The following is a 16037-nucleotide window of genomic DNA, read 5'->3' as shown; positions in this document are numbered from 1 at the left end:
ATGCTTTACTTATCCAGAGCTTCTTTCCCTTCCATATGAAGTTGGTGATCTGTTTCTCCAACACATTAAAAAATGTTGTTGGAATTTGGATCAGAAGTGCATTGTATGTATAGATGGCTTTTGGCAGAATAGACATTTTTACTATGTTAAGTCTTCCTATCCATGAGCAAGGTGTGTTTTTCCACTTATGTAGGTCCCTTTTAGTTTCTTGCACTAGTTACTTTGTAGTTTTCTTTGCATAGGTCTTTTACATCTTTGGTAAGGTTTATTCCTAAGTATTTTGTCTTCTTGGGGGCTACTGTGAATGGTATTGATTTGGTGATTTCCTCTTCTATGTTCTTTCTGTTGATGTAGAGGAATCCAAGTGATTTTTGTATGTTTATCTTGTAACCTGAAACTCTGCCGAACTCTTCTATTAGTTTCAGTAGTTTTCTGGAGGATTCCTTAGGGTTTTCTGTGTATAAGATCATGTCATCTGCAAATAGAGATAATTTTACCTCTTCCTTGCCCATCCGATGCCCTTTATTTCTTTGTCTAGCCTAATTGCTCTGGCTAGGACCTCCAGGACAATGTTGAATAAGAGCGGTGATAAAGGGCATCCTTGTCTGGTTCCCAGTCTCAAGGGAAATGCTTTCAGGCTCTCTCCATTTAGGATGATGTTGGCTGTTGGCGTTGTATAAATGCCCTTTATTATGTTGAGGAATTTTCCTTCTATTCCTATTTTGCTGAGAGTTTTTATCATGAATGGGTGTTGGACTTTGTCAAATGCCTTTTCTGCATCAATTGATAAGATCATGTGGTTTTTGTCTTATTTATATGGTGGATTACATTAATTGTTTTTCTAATATTGAACCAACCTTGCATACCTAGTATAAATCCCACTTGGTCATGGTGGATTTTTTTTTTTGATATATTATTGAATTCTATTGGCTAGAATTTTGTTGAGGATTTTTGCATCTAAGTTTATAAGGGATATAGGCCTATAATTTTCTTTTTTTTGTGCTGTCTTTGGCTGGTTTTGGTATCAGGGATATGCTGGCTTCATAGAATGAGTTGGGAAGTATTCCATCCTTTTCTATGCTTTGAAATATCTTTAGTAGTAGTGGTGTTAACTCTTCTCTGAAGTTTGGTAGAACCCTGCAGTGAAGCCATCCAGGGCCAGGGCTTTTTTTGGGGGGGCGGGGGGAGTTTTTTGATTACCTTTTCAATCTCTTTTTTTGTTATGGTCTATTTAGTTGTTCTGCTTCTGTTTGTGTTAGTTTAGAGTAGGTAGTGTGTTTCTAGGAATTCATCCATTTCTTCTAGGTTTTCAATTTTGTTAGAGTACAATTTTTCGTAGTAATCTGATAAGATTCTTTTAATTTCAGTTGGGTCTGTTGTGATATGCCCCTCTTATTTCTTATTTGGGTTATTTGATTCCTTTCCTGTACTTCTTTAGTCAGTCTGGCCAGCGGTTTATCAATTTTGTTAATTTTTTCAAAGAACCCACTTTTGGCCTTGTTAACTGTTTCAGTTGTTTTTCTGTTCTCTAATTCATTTAATTCTGCTCTGATTTTTATCATTTGTTTTCTTCTGGTGCCTGACGGTTTCTTTTGTTGCTCCCTTTCTATTTGTTCAAGTTGTAGGGAGAGTTCTTTGATTTTGGCTCTTTCTCCTTTACATATGTTTGCATTTATCAATATAAATTGGCCTCTTCTGAGCATTCCTTTCGCTGTGTCCCAAAGGTTTTGATAGGAGGTGTTTTCATTCTCATTGGAGTCTATGAATTTCTTTATTCCATCCTTGATATCTTTTATAACCCAGTCTTTTTTGAGCAGGGTATTGTTCAGTTTCCAAGTATTTGATTTCTTTTCCCTGGTTTTCCTGTTATTGATTTCTACTTTTATGGCCTTATGGTCTGAGAAGATGCTTTGTAATATTTCAATGTTTTGGATTCTGCAAAGGCTTGCTTTATGACCTAATATGTGGTCTATTCTAGAGAATGTTCCATGTGCACTAGAAAAGAAAGTATATGTTGCAGCTGTTGGGTGGAGTGTTCTGTATAAGTCTATGAGGTCAAGTTGGTTGATTGTAGCCATTAGATCTTCCATGTCTCTGTTGAGCTTCTTACTGGATGTCCTGTCCTTCTCCGAAAGTGTTGTGTTGAAGTCTTCTACTATAATTGTGGAGGTGTCGATCTCACTTTTCAATTCTGTTAGTGTTTGTTTTATGTATCTTGCAGCCCTGTCATTGGGTGCATAAATATTTAATATGGTTATATCTTCCTGGTCAATTGTTCCTTTAATCATTATGTAGTGTCCTTCTTTATCCTTTGTGGTGGATTTAACTTTAAAGTCTATTTTGTCAGAAATTAATGTTGAAGGGCAGAGGTTTTTATGGTTCATTTGGGAGGAATCTCTACCCTGAACAGTGTCTGGTATGGAGTCTTGAGTGAATGAATGAACGCGTTTCACATTTTCAGCAGAGATGGCTGTGGCTTAAAGAGGCCTACCTGACAGTTTTGTATTGTCTTCAAAACTAAACATGTTTATTGAGAGTCTAATTGTGCCCAGCGCTATGTTAGGTACTGGGGATACAAGGATGAACAAGACAAACATAGGTAGGCTTCATGGAGCTTGACCTCAGCAAGAAGAACCTTTTCTGGGAAGATCATGGGGATCTCTTCCTACTTACTACCCGTTCTTTGAGTTGGGAGGGTATTTACAATAATGGTGGTTTTATTATAAGAAATTCCTCAAGCAGTCCCTGGCAGAGTCAGTTCTTTCTGTGAAGCTCCTGGTTTGGTGGAATTTTTGGTGCTTGTGGGCTTCATTACTTAAGCCCAACATGTACACATTGAGATGGGTTTCAGGAAAGAGAATTATCATCTTCCGTGGTTTAATTGTTGAGAACATTTGCCCCCAGAGCTTCCCAGACCCGCATTTTTTTAAGACTTCAAATGTGGAACTCTCAGAGTTGAAACCTCATGGGAGGAAGTTGGACACAGGGGTATCCGAGAGTGTTTAAGTCTGGCCTTCATAGGCAGCCTCTCAGGGGCACACTGTTGAATTAGCACATGTGTGTTGGGAAAGAGGAATTTGCATCCTGTCTGGTCAAGAAGGAAGCCAAGTCTCACCGTCTCTGAGCCTGTCAGGCTGTGGCCAGCTCTCTTCGTAATTTAGTGATGTCTGCGTCACAGAGCAGCTCTAGATGTATGCCCGGAAACAGGTGGCTGGGAAGCAGTGTGGGGAAAGCACGCAGTGGCTCTGTTTTGGCTCTTGGCCAAAGCAAAGCTCACTAACCTGTTGTTTCCCTTCCCTGGTTTAGGTGTCAAATGCATTAGTATTTTACATGGGTGCAGAAAGAGTTAGGGGGAGGCACCAGTTCTTTTCAAGGGCTATTTCTTACCTATTTTTTATTTTTTAATCATCATTTTTCTCTCCATTCTTTTCTGCCGAGGTATTTTTAGTCAATTCTGACTAAAAAAAAAACCAAAAACCAAACCCACTGCTATTGAGCTGATTCCGACTCATAGTGACCCTACAGGACACAGTAGAACTGCCCCATAAATCTTACAAAAGCAGACTGCCCAATTTTTCTCCTGCAGCGTGGGTAGTGGGTTCAAACCGCCAGCTTTCATTAGCAGCTGAGTGCTTTAACCACTGTGTCATCAAGACTCCTCTGAATTCTGACTAGGAGGAGCCAAATGAATGAGGTGTCAGATGATGAAAGAATTTGATCTAGACGCCTGTCTAACAGCTTGTGGACAGGCCCACTTGTATGTTATCATCATCTTATCAATGTTAATCTCTTCGCGTGACACCATTTTACTTCAAAGTTGTTTCTGCTGTGAAGCTCAGACCATTCAACAGAAGTTCTCTGCCATCCCTGTCACCTAACCCTACAATGGGAGGGGTCATGACCCCCAGTCCCCCACTTTTAAAAAAAAAATTATTTATTTTGTTGTTGTTGAGAATATACACAGCAAAACATACACCAATTCAGCCATTTCTACATGTACAATTCAGTGACATGAATTATATTTTTCAAGTTGTACAGTCATTCTCACCCCCCTTCTCTGAGTTGTTCCTCCTCCATTAACATAAACTCACTCCTCCTAAGGTTCCTATCTAATCTTTTGAGTTGCTATTGTCAATTTGATCCCATATATGTAGTTCTTAAAAGAGTATAATGCTCAAGGCAGACATTTTTTTTCTTGTCCCTTCTTTAGAGCCTAGTACGTCAAGGTACAGAGATTTGATCTGGCTGGGCCTCCTCTGGCCCTTTCCTTGCTGCTCTCCTTTCTCTGTGAGGCTTTTGTTTTTGCTTCATGTGAGTAGTTTGTTTGCAAACTTCTGTGTGACAGGGATCATCTTCAGCTGCTCTGGGCATTGGAATCAGATTGGGCCTGGGTTCAAATCCCAGTTTTTCTCTTGTGGGCCTTATCATCACAGGCTTTAAAATAATCTCTCTGAGCCTGTGTTTCCTCATGCATAAAACTGCCCAAGCCCATTGCCATCAAGTCGATTCTGACGCAATATAAAACTGCAGAAGGTATTAAATAAATACTTGTTAAGAAGACATTTTTGACACAGTATATAACTGAAAATCGTTCTGATTTTGCACTGAAACCCCAGAAAAACCCATTGCTGTCAATTCGATTCCAATTCATAGTGACCCTATAGGACAGAGTACAGCTACCCCATAGGATTTCCAAGGCTGTAAATCCTTATGGAAGCAGACTGCCACATCTTTCTGGTGGGTTCAAACCACTGACATTTTGGTTAGCAGCTGGGCACTTAAACACTGTACCACCAGGGCTCCTTGATTTTGTGCTGTTCTCTGTTAAACCAAAGGTTCACATACATACCAGTGACTGCCTTTGGCTTTTACCCAGTAAATGTTTATATGTGGAATGAAGGGCCAGATGATGGGTGGTGGGAGGTAGTAGGGGGCTGGGGGATGGGAGGATTGACATGTTTTTGAGTGCTAAGTTGGAGTTCTATAGGTATCATCTCGTTCAGGCACTGGAAGTCAGTGGTATTAATCCCACTTTGTAGATGATGAAACAGACACTGGAAGGTAGTATCTATTTTCCGAGTCTCTGACCCTCCTTGGTGTGTGCCTAGCATCTGGTATTTTTTGGTGTCCAGTACTGTTTTCCCTTTGCCATGTTTCCAGATGTCTCACATTCCATCCTCCTTTACTGTCCTTCCTCTCCTCACGATCACTCTCAACCTTTGCCCTTTCTTCTTCTCTGTCCCCATCTTTTTAGCCTTTCCCAGGGCCAAGCGAGTTATCTGGCATGACTCATGAGGATGTGTGAGAATCCCATACGGCACCATGCTGCCTCAAACCCAACCGTACTGCTTTATTTGTTTCCCCAAGAAAATGGTTGGAGGTTTTCATGTACCAATTAATGGCAAGGGTTCTCCTTTCCCCTTTGAGTTCATCTGCCATGTTTTTGAATTGGATGCCTGTAAGCAGGGCCTGGGGCCTGAGAAACCGAACCTCAGTGTTGGTACCACTTCCTGTTGTCTCAGGGCCTCTCTTCACCCATCTCTGCTACTTGCTTGGCTCCTGAAGGCATTTAGACCAGCAACTGCTATACCTTTAACAGTCTTTTTCTCTCACCTCAACTGATTCTCTTGGATTTTTTTCTCACTTGTTCTAGCTTTTGAAATATTTTTCCTGGGGTTCTCCTGTTGCCTGCTAATTGAAATGGAAGTGAACATTGCCCTCTCATGCTTGCACTTAAACTCAGGCTCAAGTACTTGTGGTACATTTGGGAGGACTTTCCTCCCCTTGATGTCCTTTCTGCCTTTCTCCTTCCCAGCCCAACTGACTGGATGATTAAAAGAATTAGGATGGTCAAAATATGCTTTTATCTATGCGACTTTGCTGCTTAAAATTGATTATTGTTTGAAGTCATTTTGTTAGCAGAATATTTCCACTTTCTAGATTGTCTTCTACATTATTATTAACTTCTAATATGAATATTAAGTTGGCCTAGTACTCATCAGTGTTCCATGTAATTAATTGCACCCCTTTTATGAGGCCCTTTGGAGCCCCAGGTGCTTCTGCTCTCCTCGTACTAAATACACATGTCTTCCAGGGCGGGCTGGATCTGGAGCAAAGACTTCTCTCAGTGGAAGTAAATTACGGTGGTGTTGAGGTTTCCCTTTTCAGATTTGTTTTCTGATCTCATGAAACTTTTCATGGACTCAACAGCAAAAAGACAAACTACCCAATTAAAAAATGGCCTAAGAACTTGAACAGACATTTCACCAAAGAAGATATCCATATGGCCAATAACCACCTGAAAAGATTCTGTCTTAGTTTTCTAGTGCTGCTGTAACAGAGATACCACAGGTGGGTGGATTTAACAAACAGACATTTATTTTCTCACACTTTAGGAGGCTAGAAGTGCGTATTTAGGGTGCCGGCTCTAGGGGAAGTCTTTCTCTCTCTGTCAGCTCTGGAGGAAAGTCCTTGTCTCTTCTGAGCTTCAGCTCCTGTGCGATCTTCAAGTGGCTTGGCATCTCTCTTCCCCCATCTCTCTGTCTCTCGCTTGCTTATTTAATCTCTTTTATATCTCAAAAGAGATTGACTTAAAATGTACCCTACACTAATCCTGTCTCATTAATATAACAAAGACAACCCATTCCCAAATGGGATTTTAATCACAGATACAGTGGTTAGGATTTACAACACTTATTTTGGGGGGACACAATTCAATCCATAACAGGTGCTCAATGTTATTAGTCTTTAGGGAAATGAAAATCAAAACCCTAATGAGATATCACTTCCCCCCCAATAGGATGGCTATTATCAGTAAAACAGAAAAACAAGTGTTGGCAAGGATGTAGAGAAATTGGAACCTTCATCCATTGCTGGTGGAATTATAAAATGGTACAGCCACTGTGGGAAACAGTTTGGTGGTTCTTCAAAATGTTAGATATAGAACTACCATACCAAAAAACCCAAACCTATGCCGCTGAGTAGATTCTGACTCATAGTGACCCTATAGGACAGAGTAGGACTGCCCCATAGGATTTCCAGGAAGCGGATGGTGGATTCAGACTGCTGGCTGTTTGGTTGGCAGCCATAATCTTATCCACTGCACCACCAGAACTACCATATGACCCAACAATTCCACTCCTAAGTACATTCCCAAAAGAATTATAAGCAAGGACTCAAAACAGAAACCTATACACCAGTGTTTATTGCAGCATTATTCACAGTAGCCAAAGGTGGAAAGAACCCAAATGTCCCTTGACAGATGAATGGATAAATAAAATTTGATACATACATACAATGGAATATTATTCAGCCATGAAGAGAAATGAAGTTCTGATACATGCCACAACATGGATGAACCTTGAAAGCTTTATGCTGAGTGAAATTGTCAGATCCAAAAGGACAAATATGATTCCACTTACATGAAATATCCAGAATGGGTAGATGCATAGAGACCAAAGTTTATTAGTGGTTGTCAGGGGCAGGTGGGAGGGGGAAATGAGAGATTGCTTAAAGGGCCCTGAGTTTCTGTTAAGGCTGATGAAGAACTTTGGAAACATACAGTGGCAATAGTTGTACAACATGGTGAACGTAATTAATGTCACTGAATTATACTTGTACAGAGGGTTGAAATGGCAAGGTTTTGTTATATGTTTTCACCACAATGAAAATAATAAAAATAAAACATTTCTTATATCCTCCCTCCCAAGAACAGACAAAAAAAACTCTTGGTGGCCCAACCATTCCAGTTTACATTTTTTAATCTGGCCCACTTCTCTCTGGGTTAATCCAGAACAATCTCCAAGTGTTAGCTGTGCTGTAACTGAGATAGAACAGTGAGGATTCAGTTGCCAGTTACCCTCGAGTCCTCTCCTTCCTCAGTGTGGCACTTGTCTGTGCCCCTCCCCGTGTAGGCTAGGGGAGACGCTGCACTCCCCTCCCCTGCAAGCCTGGCACTCTTAGATGTTCCCATCCATTTCTCAGGAGAGTGAGCCCCAGAACCCTAGAGAAAGAGTTTTTTACTAGCCTTACCTGACATCAGTCGTCACCTTTTGTCATTGCGGGACAAACCTGTGAGTTAGGCGGGGGAGTTCTTAGGACATAATAGGCCTTTGATAAATAGCAAAATGAACGCGTGAATCACATTGGGGAATGCCTTTTCATTTCTTGAAAATTAAATTATTCCAAAGAAGTAAAACAGATTCTCATGTGCTATAAGTTGAGTGAAAGGAAGATTCCAGAATTTTGAAAATGTTTTTGAGCAATGGCAGAGTTTTGAGGATAATTAGTAATAATGGTAGATACTTAAGAAGTACTTACTGTGGAAATTAACTTGTTTAATTCTCACAACAAATGTGTGAGGTGTGTGCTTGTTATCCCCATTACACAAATGAGGAAACTGAGGCGCAGACACTTGTTTAAAGTCAACCAGTAAGTGGCGAAGGTTGGATTTAAACACAGTCTGGCTCCAGAACCACACCTCTATTTTGTTTGTCTAAGTTTAAGTATATGGATTCCCAGAGGGTCCTGGTGGCACAAACAGTTAAACGCCTTGCTGCTAACTGAAAGGTTGTTGACTTGAATCCACCCAGCGGCTCCGTAGGAGAAAGACCTGGCGATCTGCTTCCATAAAGATTACAGCCAAAAAAACCCTACAGGGCGGTTCTACTGTGTTACATGGGGTCGCTGTGAGTTGGAATCAACTCGGTGGCACCTAACAACACAACAGGGATTCTCAGGTGATTTCTTTGAAGGACGTTCCTTACGTGGTAGATAAGTTCTGGTTTGGTTTGTTAAAAGTGTTATTAGAGAGGAGTCTGCGTGTATGTTGGACACTGTTTGACTTGTGGGGTTACATTGACCATCACTGAACTGTAAGTTCATGAGGATGCACGCTATTGGCTGGCTCACCATTGCGTTCCCTGTGCCTTGCTCCTTACCTGGTAAGTGGTAGGCACTCAATGTATTTATTTCTTCAATGAAGAATGATTTCTTTTGACCCATTCTCAAGGGTTGAAAAGGAAGAAGGACATGGGACCAGGCAGCCTTTCCATATTTCTGTTTCTTAGCAGACGCTTGGAGTGGGAAGGAACAGAGAGAAGGATGAGTTAGTTGTTATCTTCCCCGAGTTCTCATAGCAGTTTGCCCACCTTTCATTTATAGGCCTTGACATGCCTTGTTGGAAGGACTTGTTTCTGTGTCGCATTAACTGTGACTCCGAGAAGCAGCTGTCTGTGACTCCTTTGACTTTGTGTCTCTGTTGCCTAATATGCGTCCTGGTACATAATGCCTAGTCAGTGTCCTCTTTGCTGCCTGGCAGGCTGACCAAAACACGTAATTTACTCTTCTTTTGTCACAAGGAAGCATTAGTTGCTGAGGTAGTCCAAAAAATGTTGTTAAGCCTCATACAGCTCTCATTAGGTTTGAATTGAGACTTCCTGAAGCTTTGCCTGTTTGTTCACATCCCAGCGTGGATGGCTGTCATACCCTCCATCACTATATCTAGGTTGCAGCTGGCTCGCACCGTCGATCAGAGAGTCCTTTGCTAACGAGGCCAAGGTTGTGAGTTTGATCCCAGGCCTCTGACTGCAGCAAGCTATCTGTCTTCACAAATGGATGTCATAGGGTACGAGGTGAAGAGTGTATACAGAGGGAGAAGCTAGAATCCATTGCGGGAATGGCAGCTTCCTGACAGCCAGTCACGAGTGTCCTTTAGGACTGTGAAGGATGTCTTTTTCTTCTCTCACTTTCCAAATCTGGGTATCTGGTTTTGATTTCAGATTTTTTCAAAATAGATGATACTAAGAGTGATATAAGTGAAGGGGAAGCAATTCCCAAGCCTGAGAACTAGGAGAAATTGACCTGGCAAATTACACAGTATATTTCTGCTTTTCTGGGGTTTTAAGTGTTGGCAGTGTCCAGAATACTGAAGGGATATATGTCATAGTGTAAGAACTGTCTGCTTCAGTTGTCTCCTTTGTAATCAAGAAACTCTTTTCACTCGGGGGACATCTAGCTCAATTGGCATAGCATAGTTTATAAAGAAAATGTTCTGCATTTGCGTGTGAGTAGCTTCTAGGGTCTTAAAAGCTTGTGAGCGGCCATCTAAGATACATCTACTGGACCCATCTTGTGTGGAGCAAGGCAGAATGAAGAAAGCCAAAGACACAAACCAAAGACTCCACCAGACTGAGTCCAGCACAACTAGATGGTGTTCGTTTACCACCACTGACTGCCCTGACAGAGATCACAATAGAGGGTCCCAGACAGAGCCGGAGAAAAATGTAGAATAAAATTCAAACTCACAAAAAAAGATCTGACTTTCTGGTCTGACATAGGCTGGAGAAACCCCAAGAGTATAGCCCCCAGACACCCTTTTAACTCAGCACTGAAGTCACTCCTAAGGTTCACCCTTCAGCCAAAGATTAGACAGGCCCATAAAACAACAATTACACATGTATGTCAACCATGTATTTGAGACTAAATGAGCACACCAGCCCAGGGGCAAGGACGAGAAGGCAGGAGGGGACAGGAAAGCTGGACAAATAGAAATGGGGAACCCAGGGTTGAGAAGGGGAGAGTGTCAACATATTACGGGGTTGGCAACGAATATCACAAAACAACGTGTGTATTAATTGTTTAATGAGAAACTAATTGGCTCTATAAACCTTCACCTTAAGCACAATAAAAAAAAAAAAAAAAGAAGAAGAAAATCCTTTTCAGCAAGGGGATGGGGAATGAGACCTCTGGATATAAGATGGTATGTCCCTTTTCTTTCTTTTTGGGGTATACAGTTTATTAAGTGTTTCCTGGGTACCTGACTGGCTGTTTGAAGCTATTGGGACAAGGAGAGTTGAGTACAAAGAGGGCCTTTGCTCTCAGAATGACCCCAGTTTAGTTGGTGGACAAACATAAATACAAAACGAAAATCAGTGTGTTAAATACCATCTATACTCAAAATACATGCAGAGTTGTTGGGAGCATCAAGGAAACAGTGCCTGTCTTTTCCAGGGGAAGCTAAGAAAGTTTTTCATAAGTGATCTTTGACATGAGTCTTAAAGGATGACTAAGAGTTAGTTCCCCAACACTTCAGAAAGAAAGGAACAAGTGCGAAGGCATGTGGGCAGGAAGGTGTGATCTTTTCGTGAAACAAGAGCTTCAAAGTCCTCATTATTCATACAGCTGTTAGGCCTGGTGTACCCAAGTATGACGCCTGGTGTGCAGAGGTGTGTCACCTGGGGCAAGAGTGACACTCCACCAGGTAGCCGTGGTAGAATGCCTCTGAAGGCTAAGGAGATGCATTCTACTTAAGAGAGGGCATGGCTTTGTTGCCTGCCAATCCACCTTCAGTGAGAAAGAAGGAGACAAGAAATGGTTAGAAAATGTATCCTCTGTGGTCTTGGTTCATGCAGCTCATGATGGTTCTAAATTTCGGTCATTGCACGAATATTTACTGGGTGCTTCCTGTATGCCAGGCTCTGTTCTAGGGGCTTGAGATACGTCGGTAAACAAGACAAAGACCTGTGCCCTCAAGGCACTTAGATTCTCCGGGAGGAAGTGGAGCCTCACACACTTCATGAAGCAGGCATGGTGGTTCCTGGTCACCAGTGTATTCTCAGGGACCAGCCCGGAACTTATATGTAACAGTGCTCAAAATTGTTGGAGTAACCTACTGCTTAAGAGTCTTGGAAAGTGCTCATCGGCTCTAAGACTTTTCCTGGATTTCTATAGAAAAAACAAAAGAGAGAAAAGGCCAAATGATTTCTTAGCTCTAAGAGATCTGTTGTGTTGATTTGTTCTGTAATTGATCTTTAGTTATAAAGTTCTCAACCTCAGAGAAAGAGAAAAATATTGAGCTTACTCTAGCAGGGGTACCTTTTTCTTATTGCCCAAGAATTTGATGTCCTGTATAAAAAGTGTTCTGTTCACGTTACAACTTGGAGTTCAGTGACAATGATAGTTGATGTTGAATTTAAGTGTATTGGTGGCCTGGGCCAGAAGATAGTTTGGAAAGATAAATTAAGGGGAAGAATTGTCTCTTCTCACTCCACCTCCAAGAAATGGCAGGAGAAATAACAAAAAGAAATGTATCGAGCTTGGCATTAAAGACCACCCATCATGAGGTGAAATGGTTCTCAAGTCCCCAAGCTTCTCCTCAGCCTTGGTTTTCCATTACCCAGTTTTGATTTTGTAGCTCTGGCTTCCTTCCCATATACATTTCCCCTTGGTTTGATAGGTAAAGGTGATGACAGAATGTTGTTCAGAGTCACAGGCTAGAACTGGACAGAACCAGGCATTGCTGTGAACTTGTAAGAACATAAATTTCAGAGACCAGCCTTCACAAGTGCTGCTGTGGGGCAAAACCAGGGCCTGGAGTTTGTTGCAAGACTCGAGGCTAAGAGGGAGGGCCAAGTGCTGGTGTCCTGTGGGGATGGTGCTGACCCCCAGGAAGCCATGCTTTGCGCTGATGTAAGGGCCAACAGACAGCAAGGCCTGAAGGAGGAGGCTTAGAAGGAGGTTGACGAAACCAGAGAGAAAAGGAGGAAAGAAGAAAAAACAGAAGTAGGTCAAGGGAGGAACAGAATGTGTCTCTGTGAAAAGCGGGTGGACTTTCCTGCCAAAGCAGAGCAGTAGGTCATGGGACTTGAGCAAGAGCAAGGCATGGTCTGAGGGTTTCCTTGGTGCGTCATTTGGTGAGTGAAGGCAGGGTTTTGCCTGCCTGTCACACTGAACAGCCAGCTGGTGCCCAAACGACTTGAGGCCCTTTCTCCTTGACAATAGCTGAGCTTTTGGGAACTGTTCCCCATGGAAGGAAATATACCCAGCACAGGAAGCTTGCTGAAACAAGGTGCAGGAGGTGAACCCCAAGTCCTGACAGCTTGCCAAAGTGCCCGGCGCTTGACTGCTGGCAGCAAACATAAGTTTTGAGAATAGCTTACCATAATGAATCACGACATCATTGCAGTCAAGGGCATTGAAATGGAAGAAATGACGTAATGTCAAAGGTCTGTGGAAACCCTCAGAAACAGGGAAATTCCTTGGCTCTCTTATCTTCATTTTGAAGTGGAGTTTTTAAGGAACAGTTCATTATAGATATTTAATGGACCTCAAAACTTTAAGAATAATAGTTTAGCCCAAGAGACATGAAAGTAATTCCATCGGTTTTGTTTATTCCCCTCAAATTGGGGTATTTTATAGCATTTAGAACGTAATGCTTGCAGGTTAATTTCCTTTTTTTTTTTTTGTTCCGTTCTAGCCTTTTTTTGCTCGTTTTCTATCATGGTTATAGTGGAAATGATTGGTTGAATAAAATTATGTGATAAAAATGTCTGAATGGTATTGGATTTGTGGAGCATTTTAAGTTTTATCGTTTGGGTGATTTTTTTGCTTTTCTAATATTTAAAGTGTGTGATCTTTTCCCTCCAGTCCCTTCTCCTTGCTGCCGTCAGAGTGCTCTCTGTTTGGAGCGTGCCCAGCCTCATGTGTGTCTTCCCATGGTGCCACATCTACTGGAGTAGGTCAGAGCCTCAGGCCTTCTCCATTCCGTGTTACTGTGGCTTCTTTACAAGCAGGATTCTTCTCAGCTTGAGGAAGAGGTTGATTCTAAATGCTACGCTCTGTCCAGAAGTAAACTGGAAACAGTTTGAGAGAAACTTAGTTTGCTTCCAAGGCCTGGTTGGGAACGTGCTGGTTTTGCCCCATCATGTGTGGCACCCTTGGGCTTGGAGACTTCTCCCATTTCTCCACCAGAGGGCCTCCGTCCTGCACGGGAGAAACCATCTCGTTCCTGAGAGGGGAGTTGAATTTCTCCATCCATCATTTATCATCTGAGGCAGTCCAGGGCATTGCCCTCAGACACCAGACTTCTTCCCCTAGGCCAACTGATTTTCCTTGCAATTTTGAACCTGAATCTAGGAATATCTCATTTTCTGTGAGATCACTGGAACGCATGAGATTTATATTATATATGTATGAGTAAGAATCGACTTGACGGCACTGGGTTTAATGGGTTTGGGTATATATATATATATATAGATTCATTTGCATGTTAACGGTACAAAATATCACAGACTCTCTTTTGCCCAGAAAAGTGATACTGTACCTATGGTAGAATGCTGCCAGCTTGCCCTCTCACTAATTTTGTGAAGCTGGGTAAGCTATTTCACTTCCGTGTCATAATGGACTAGATTGTGTTGCATGCTAGAAAATTCTGTGCTTTTGTAACAGTAGCTCGTTTTGGAAGTAGCGCACGGGAGGCATTCTGAATGACCAGTTCCTATCTGTAGTCTTCCCCGGGTTACAATCTTTAGAGTCGATATTGCTATCTAAGGCCCAGTTCCCACCCTGGTAAAGCAACCCTGTCAACCAGAGCCTCCAATTATGTTGCCCTAGTCCCACCGTTATTTCACGCAGTTCAAAATGCCATTCCTTTTGTGCGTGTTGTTGTTAGGCACGGTTAAGTCAATTTTCGACTCGTAGAGACTCAGTGTGACAGCGTAGAACTGCCCCGTAGAGTTTTCTAGGCTGTAATCTTTACGGGAGCAGACCGCCAGGTCTTTTCTCCCTCGGAGTGCCTGTGTGGGTTCAAACTGCCACCTTTTCAGTTAGCAGCTAAGCATTTGACCATTGGGCTCCTATTTTTGTGCATAGCGGGAGGTTAATCAGTGATTCTAGAGTAAAATTAAATAGCATATCTCTACCCATCCTTTTTAGCTGTGGCTCTTCCTTCTCCTTATATTACTTAGGAGAACTGAGCTTCAGCCCAAAGCAAATACTCTATTGGTGTGAACATAGAGCCCATAAAAACAAATGAAGTGAAAAGCAGAGTAGATAGCATGTCCCAGGGCCTGTTACCTAGTTTTTATTCATATCTCTGCTAGATTTCCTTTAGCACTGCTCTGAGTCCTGAGCACAAGCTTCTCTTTTTATGCCACCATAAAGCTTCTGATCCGATACCATCTGATGTGTGTGGGCGAGAGGAATATGGGAGTGTTTATATACCTGTGCCAATAAGCCATTATCTTAAAGGTCCAGGACTGTTCTTGTGAATGAGAGTCCTGGGATGTTATGTAGGTATAAGGTATGAATTAATAGCCCTTGTGAGTAATTGTAACATACAGAACCCACATTCAGCTTGATTTAATACCTTTGCGTGATTTAAGATGTCATCCAAGAAGACAGCCAAATACCTCGAGAATCTGCCACCCACTGCAGAGGCTGGCTGACAGGTTTGCACCGGCTGACCTGCTCTGTGGTTTTTTGGAAAGATGAGATGTGAGCAGGTTATAAATATCAGTGAGCTATGTCATAGGTAGTGGCAGCACTCTATGTAAAGGGACCATTGGCGAGATGTACCCAGTTAAGCATGCTGGGTACAGTTTTCAGAGGGGCAACAAGTGGGGCCCAGATAGATGGACCAGGATATTACTAAAGACTGATTTGTCCTTAAGTGAAATGTGTCACCAAACTCATCTCTGTGGGGTGTGTGGTGCAAGTGAAAGAGAATCGTTCTGATCACAGGCAGCTGGCTCCGGGCCCCAGTCATCACAGGCTGGCTCTCAGAAGGGGCCTTTGACCCTTTGTTCTTTTTGTCAGTGTGGGATTGGGAGGAGGGTTGGGTTGATGGATTTATCGGGCAGTGATTTATGTTCTTAAAGATGCAGAGTGGTCGCTCGATGGAGTCCCTTCATTTTTCATACCCTTTTATCTTATTCCTGCCCATATAAAGACAAGTTATGAGAAGGCTTTACCCACACCACTTATGGGGCCTTGCTGATATTCCTGAGCTCCTTTTGGCCACGTGCTGCCACTCACCATGTAAATGAAAAGATAGGTTTCGGTGCCACTCAGCAGAGCAGGAAATATGCAGAGCCATTCATTGAATGGTAAGTTTGAAGCTAGGCTCTTCGGTCTTGTTATTAATATTAGTTTGTTCTTCTTGTTGCCTCAGAACTGATTTTCAGATTATATTCTTTGAGAAATTTTGATCGGGGTTAGTAAGCACATAACATCATCAATCCTAGGTTGCATTTTTCAGA

General features: G+C 42.2%; 1 protein-coding gene across 21 annotated transcripts in view; it reads left to right on the top strand.

Moving 5' to 3' along the window:
- TTC7B (tetratricopeptide repeat domain 7B) overlaps positions 1-16037 on the top strand; it is a 312659-nt gene that overhangs the window by 125052 nt on the left and 171570 nt on the right. The window lies entirely within an intron of this gene.

Source organism: Loxodonta africana, chromosome 10, assembly GCF_030014295.1.
Source record: "Loxodonta africana isolate mLoxAfr1 chromosome 10, mLoxAfr1.hap2, whole genome shotgun sequence".
Classification (NCBI taxonomy): Eukaryota; Metazoa; Chordata; class Mammalia; order Proboscidea; family Elephantidae; genus Loxodonta; species Loxodonta africana.
The sequence above is the reverse complement of the archived record's forward strand: the minus strand, read 5'-3'. Positions and strand labels throughout refer to the sequence as shown.